The sequence below is a fragment of the Mustela erminea genome, chromosome 16 (genome assembly GCF_009829155.1).
Source record: "Mustela erminea isolate mMusErm1 chromosome 16, mMusErm1.Pri, whole genome shotgun sequence".
In the NCBI taxonomy this organism is placed as follows: domain Eukaryota; kingdom Metazoa; phylum Chordata; class Mammalia; order Carnivora; family Mustelidae; genus Mustela; species Mustela erminea.
Window position 1 is genome coordinate 84,558,602 of NC_045629.1, and position 7,392 is coordinate 84,565,993.

Consider the following 7,392-nt stretch of genomic DNA (forward strand, 5'->3'; position numbering starts at 1 on the left):
GAAGCAGGCTCCTCGCTGAGCAGAGAGCCTGATGCGGGGCTCGATCCCAGGATCCTGAGATCATGACCTGAGCCGAAGGCAGAGGCTTAACGCACTGAGCCCCCCAGCCGTCCCACTCTTCTAGTTTCTTAAGGTGAAGGATAGGTTATTAATTTGAGATATTTGTTCTTTTCAGTACAGGTGTTTACTTTATTTTTCTTTGGAAGATTTTATTTATTTATTTGACGGAGACAGAGACAGTGAGAGGGAGAACACAGCAGAGGGAGTAGGAGAGGGAGAAGCAGGCTTCCCGCTGAGCAGGGAGCCTGATGTCTTGGTCTTGGGGTCACGAGTTCAAGCCCCAGGTTGGGCGTAGAGATTACATAAATGAATAAAACTTTTTAAAAATTTTTAAAAATTAAAAATTTGAAAAATAAAATAAGTTTCCAATTGTGTTAAAATGTGTAAAACACAAAATTTACCATCTTAACCATCTTAACATGGTACAGTTCAGCGGCATCAAATGCACTCCGTGTAGTTTACAGCCCTTGCCACTATTCATTTCCCAAACTTTCTTGTCATTCCACAGTGAAATTCTGGACCCATTAAATGATACTCGCCATGTCCTGCCCCACCCGTGGCCTCTGGCAGCACTGATCTCCATTCTGTCTCTGTGTATTAGACTACTCTCTGCAGTTCCGGTGAGTGGAATCATACGGGATCTCTCTTCTTGTGTCTGGATTGCTTTGCATTCCATAATGACTTTAAGGTTCATTCAAATTGTTGTGCGTATCAGAATTCCATTCTTTTTAAAGGCTGAATGAGTCTCCCGTATGTACATGGGTACATGTCAATGGACACTTGGGTTGCTTCCCATTTCCTTTTTGTAAATTTATTCTCACTCCTAATAAGTGAATTGGCTGAGACTCTGCTCCACTGGCTTCATTGCGGGATCCAGGCTGAAGAAATGACCACGATCTAGAACATTCATGGTCTTCCTCGCTGCGGGAAAGAACTCTGGCAATTAAAGGCTCTCGTAGGAAGATGCCACTTCCTCTTACCTCTCATTGGCCTATACTTGTCACGTGATCTCACCTGCCCCCAGGGGGCCAGCAGGGCCAGCCAGCCATGCAGCAGCAGAAGAGGCGGCACAGCTGGCCAGCACTCACTTTGCTGAAAACCATCGTACTTGTCACATTTTCCGTCATTTTAATTATTTGGTTTTGTAGTTTTTATTTCCTCTAAATAATGAGTGACATTATTTGGTATTGGTGATTGTTTTCTGCATAAATGATCTGGCATCATGTTGATGAAGTCCCAGAACCTAAGTCAGGTTCGGTGGGGTGAGGAGTTTCGGAGCCGACGACTAAAGAAAGAATTCTTAAGACGTCGTTGGTGCAAAATGGTGGTTTATTAAAGCACGGGGACAGGACCCGTGGGCAGGCAGAGCTGCTGCCCCGGGTTGTGAGGGTCAGCATGTTATATACCCCACGGTTGGGGGGAGGGGGTGAAGGGATGGGAGATTTCAACAGAGTTCTCACATGTTAGGGAGGGCCTACAAGGTGCCGGGGGGAGTCCTTGCCCTTATGGCCTGATCAATGTCGTCCTTAAGTCAGGCATTAACATCAAGATAGTTGGGAGATCCTTGGTGGGGTGTTATGATCCTGCTGTCATTTACATTCCCTTCTACCTCAGCCTCCTCCAGTTTATGGTGAGGAGGGAGACATTAGGGCTTCAGGATCAGAGAGTTATTTGCCTCTGGCAATTTGTGCGATTGATAAGGTAACCTCCCTGTTTAGGTCTCTAGGACATCTCCAGAGCAAGGGAGATTCCGGTTCTGCAGGATTGCGAACCCTGCAAGTCAACTATTTATCGTTTTATGGCAGTCAGGGGTGCCTGAGGAATGCTACACATATGGAGGGGAGCAGGTGAAGAGGGGGTGCGAGGCGCTAGCTCTTGCTCTGTCCTCAGCCAGCCTCCTGCTCCCTCATCACCTCCACTTCCCATCGCATCCCAGGCTACAGATGGGTGCCTGGTGAATGGACTAGGAAACTGTGCCATGCCATGCCATTGTCTATCCTGAAGACTGCATACTGTTTTGCCATATTAACCCATGGAAATACTAGAAAAGTTTGGCAAGGGGAAATCACCCAATTTCATAGCTTTAGGCAGTTTGTAGAAGACACTGACAAGAAACAGTAGAGTCTGAAATCCATCATGGTCTATGCGACATTCCAACACATGTGGTCCTTGCAGCCAACTTCCCTAGGAAACGGTCCCCGGTTGCGTTTTAATTCAATCGGGTACTGGTTTCGGCTGGCTCCCAGTGGAGGTCCCGCGGCCAGAAGTGGCTAGACCAGGGATGTGGAGGGGGTCACCTTAGATCAATCAGGAGGAAACCTCACACGGGAGTCTTAAGATTGGCAGCCGTCCTGGTGACTTAGGTGGCTGTCCCGTGCCCAAGAGAGACAACTTTCTATAAGAACAGGAACAGAGTGAGGCCATCAAGTTTCTGGGTCTTATTGCCATTCCGGCCAGGGTACTAGCTTACAGCCAAAAGGCAGACGCTCTCCTCCCCATAGAGTAGCCACGGGCTAGAGGATTACAGCCTGAGCAATGGACATGCAAGTGTTCCAATAAGACCATACTCCTTGAAAAAGCCCTGGAATGAGAGTACAGGAAAAGGAGAGAAAGTACTCACCAATTTTGCACCGAAGCTCAGAGTCCAAATGTAAAGACTCACAAAACTCCTGGCTGGCTCACCAAAAATGATGAAGTCCCAGAACCTAAGTCAGGTTCGGTGGGGTGAGGAGGTTCGGAGCCGACGACTAAAGAAAGAATTCTTAAGACGTCGTTGGTGCAAAAGGTGATTTATTAGCGCATGGGGACAGGGCCCGTGGGCAGGCGGAGATGCGGCTGCCCCGGGTTGTGAGGGTCGGCATGTTATATACCCTGTGGTTGGGGGAAGGTGAGGGGAAGGGAGGTTGCAGTGGAGTTTTCATATGCTAGAGAGGGCCACAAGGTGCCAGGATGTTCCAGGCCTGCCCTTGCGGCTGGATCAGTGTTGTCTTTAGACCAGCCATTAACATTAAGATAGTTGGGACTTTTTGGTGGGGTGTCACAATCCTGCTATCAATCGTCTTTGTTAGTGAGATTTAGGACATTTGTAAGCCAAGGGAGACTCCTGTCTAGCAGGATTGTGAGCTCTGCAAGTTAACTATTTGCTTATTGTTCATGGCAGTCAGGGCTGCCTGAGGGATGCTACACTTATGGAGGGGAGCCGGTGAAGAGGGGGTGCAAGGCGCCAGCTTTTCCTTTGTCCTCCGCCAGCCTCCTGCTGTTATGGGATTTTGCTATGATTTCCACAAAATAAAAAATATCCACCTTATCCCAGGTGTACAGGTGTTTGTATCCTAGACCTTGCCTCGTCCAAACCCAAACCTAGGACCGGCACAGTGCACAGACGTCTCCAACGGTGACATTTCTGACATCGAAAACTTGTGAGTTTTTGCTACCTCAACTTTGAGAACATATGGATCTCTCGAGCTCTTCCCAGCTTAGTGCAGTGGCCGTATCACAGCCAATGAGGCTTATCTGAGGGGCGATTATTGCTAATCGAAAACTTTTCTCAGTTTTTCCCCAGCAATATTTACATAGGAATCTTTTATATTTACAACCCCCCAAATCAATAAAAGAACTTTACCAAAATAATATATGGAGGGGGCGCCTGGGTGACTTAGTTAAGCATCTAACTGGCTCAGGTGATGATCTCAAGGTCCTGGGATGGAGCACCATGTTGGGTCTCTCCTCAGTGGACCGTCTGCTTCTCCGTCTGCCTCTGCCCTCCCACCACTCGTGCTCTCTCTCTCTCAAATAAATAAATACGATCTTTTAAAAAATAATGTGTCTGGAGCGCCTGGGTGGCTCCATGGGTTAAAGACTCTGCCTTCGGCTCAGGTCATGATCTCAGGGTCCTGGGATCGAGCCCCACATCTCGATCAGCGGGGAGCCTGCTTCCCCCTCTCTCTGCCTGCCTCTCTGCCTGCTTGTGATCTCTGTCTGTCAAATAAATAAATAAATAATCTCGAAAAAAGAAATAATAATGTGTGGGGAAAACCGAGAGTCACAGCTCAGGAGCGATGGGTAAGTGGCCGCCATCCCAGGAGGACATTCTGCAGGGCCCTGGGGTATGCAGAAGAGTGTTCACGCTCGGGGCAGGGCTAGGGCCGACAGAGGGCGCGCGCCTGCCGTGGGCTCGTGCACGGCCGTGCTCATCCCTGCGTTTGGGAAGGGAAGTGTTGAGCACTTCACCTTCAATGATACGTAAGTGTTACTCACACAAAGATGTTTTACTGGTTTCTCGTTCTACTGTAATTTTTCCCACTTAAATTGGACTCGCAGCCGCTGTGGCTGTGGACACTGGCTTCCAGGCGTAGATTGTTGACATTAAATGGAAGAGACCTGCATGGGAGCCAAGGGTACCCGCGAAGCTCCTAAATGACATTTTTTATATTTAATACAGCATCGATTCCAGAGCATAGACGGTTAATTTTTTCCCAGACTTTTAAGAAAGCTCTCACGCCCGGCCGCGGTACTGATGGGCACCGTGTGTCTTCGGGTGTCAGATCTGCGGGGTCCCCGTCGTCCCGCATCGCCCGGTGGCTTCCACGCCTGAACACGCGGGAACAAAACCAAAACCCACCATCTTCTGAGAGTCCCGTGTCGTGCCACGCTGAGAAGCACGGGTCAGAGATGACGTCGGGCCAGAAAGGCGCTTGGATTCCGGACCACTTCTCTGTGGCCTCAAGAGCTGACGGGCACTGAGTGTCCCCCACGGAGCCTCCGGGGTCGTCCCAGCCGGGTCGTCCCAGCCGCGGTGGGGCCGGGATTGTCCCCGGACGGGCGCGCGGCTGCCATCTGCTGGAAACTCTCAGAATACAGGCGTTTTCGCCACCTCAGCCGCCGCGGCCGTAGGAGACCGCAAACCCTACCTAAAACATACCATGAGCAAAATAAATCGAGTCGTCTAACAGAGGAAGGACGTCCGTGAGGTGATGCTCGTGCAGCCACTGTCCTCCCGGCCTGGCCGGGGCCAGTCGCAGAGACAGACGAAGGACTCGGACAGGAGAGGACCTGATTGGGGGACGTCCCCCAACGCCGAGTCTTCTCAACCCAGAAGTCAAGGTCACGACATGGGCAAGTTCAGTCCATTGCCCCCGTTCTCAGAGGTGGGCAGGGGAGGGGGTGCGGGGTGGAGGCGGACAAGGCCAGTGGCCCAGGGTGCAGAGGGGAAGGCCCGCGCTCCAACTTCCCACACCCCAGACCCACCAGAGACGCGCCTCGCTTCTGCGGGCGGAGGGAAGAAGGCTCCCCCCAGCGTCGCGGCTCTTGTCCCCTCTCCCCTTGGGGGCGATGGAGACCAGCCGTCCATCAGCACACCCTGCCCCTCTGTGTAGGCTCCTCCTCCAACACCGTCACGCCCCTTTGTGCCCCTCTGGGGACCCTCCTGGCTGTGTGGGTGGGGGTTGCTCCCCGGAAGGCTCTGGAACGAACGCATCAGAACGGGAGGCCGGTGAACCAGGCTGGGTTTTGTCAAGACGGTGCGCTTCTGACCTTTGCTCCGGGGCGGACAAGCGGACAAGCTGCCCGTGTGTTACCGAGACGCCCAGTTTGCGTAGGAAAGCAGGAGCGCCACGCCCGACTCTTTTCTTTCCTTCCGAGTGAAAAATTCTCCAGTTGCTGGATGTTTAGCTTGTTTCCAATTTTTAAAAAAATTGTTTCCTTTTCCTTTTTTTATTATTGTGATAAAATATACACAACGTCCTCCTGACCCTTTGTGAACGTGGAGGTCTGTGGCGTCCCGTCGCGGGGAGAGCACCCCCATCCCTCTCCAGGGCTCTTCTCGTCCTGGACGGCCTACGTGGTACCTGTTGGACACCGGCTCCAAGCGATCAGCCTTCCGCTTCCTGCGCCTGTAGTGCTGGCTGCGGACCTAGTGGAGTCACACGCTGTCGTCTTTGCGACTGCCTCATCTCCCCGAGCACAGCGTCTTCAGGGTTTGCCCATGTTTACACAAGGCAGAATGTTCTTCCCGGCGAAGGCTGACAGCGTTCCCGTGTGTGGTCTTCCCGCACCTCCACCCCCATTCACCCGTCCAGGGACCTGGTATCCCTCCCGCCCCTCGGCTCCTGCGAACATCGCCGCTATGACCGCAGCGTGCAGATGCCGTTTCCGGTCTCTGGGGTCCCTTCCCGCGAGTGGAATTGCTGGGTCGTCTGGGATCACGTGACTGACAGCTCGAGGAAGGGCCCTGCTGTTCCCTTGGGGGTGACCTTTTGCTCCCAGCAGCAGGGCCCGAGGGGGTCACCTATAAGGGGTTACATATAAGACGACATTATCTGCAAACAGAGACAAGTTTACTTCTTCCTTTCCGAAGGGGACGCCCTTTCTTTCTTTTTCTTGTCCAGTTGCTCTGGCTGGAATTTCTCATACTACAGGAAAGAGAAGTGGTATAAGGAGATGTCCCTGTTCTATTCCGATCTTAGAGGAAAGGCTTTCCGTGTTTCGCCAGTGACTATGAGGCTTGTTATGGATTTTTCAACTGTGGTTTTTATTATGTCGAGATAGTTTTCTTCTACTCCCAGTTCATTGAGTGCTTTTATCATGAAGGAGCGCTGAACTTTTGGCTGATGCTTTCCTCTGAATCGGCTGGGATGGCCATGTGGGGGTCTCCCTACTGCGTGACTGCCTTTCATCCCACCCTGCGGAACCCCTTGGAGCATCTCTTTCAGGGCAAGCCTAATGGTCATGAGCTCCCTCCACGCTTGTGCACGTGGGACTGTCTTAATTTCTCCCTCACTCTTGAAGGACAGTTTTGGTGGAAATAGGATTCTTAGTTGACACTTTTTTTTTCTTTTTAGCACTTGGGCTATAGAAGCCAGGTGCCTTCTGGCCTCCACATTTTCTGATGAGAGAGAAATCCACCCATCGTCTGACTGAGGACCCTTGGATGCTACGAGCAGCTTCTCTCCTGCTGCTTTCAAAATTCCTTCTATTTTGTTTTGAAGGTTTGATCACACTGTGTCTCGGTGTAGGTCTCTTTGAGTTCACCTTAACTTGGAGGTCACTGAGCCTCTTGGATGTTTATATTTACGTTTGTATTTTATATATATATCTCATATACATACAGGAAATATATATATATTATGTTTATATTTATATTTATGGCTTTCATCAAATCTGGGCAGTTGAAGCCTTAATTTCTCCAGCTGCGCTCCGTCTCTTTCCCTCACTCTTCCCCTTCTGGGACCCCTGATGCACATGTTGGTGATGTCACAAGTCCCTCGGGCTCTGTTCACTTCAATCTTTTCTTTCTTCAGTTCTTTAGAGTTGATCATTTCTATTGTCCTGTCG

The 7,392-nt window shown here is 50.9% G+C and overlaps 1 non-coding gene across 1 annotated transcript; it reads left to right on the forward strand.

Annotated features, from left to right (window-relative positions):
- The first annotated feature begins 3,533 nt into the window (after positions 1 to 3,533).
- LOC116575642 lies at positions 3,534 to 3,672 on the forward strand. The gene has a single exon (XR_004279884.1). It is a non-coding gene; the product is annotated as a U4 spliceosomal RNA (small nuclear RNA).
- Positions 3,673 to 7,392: the final 3,720 nt, after the last annotated feature.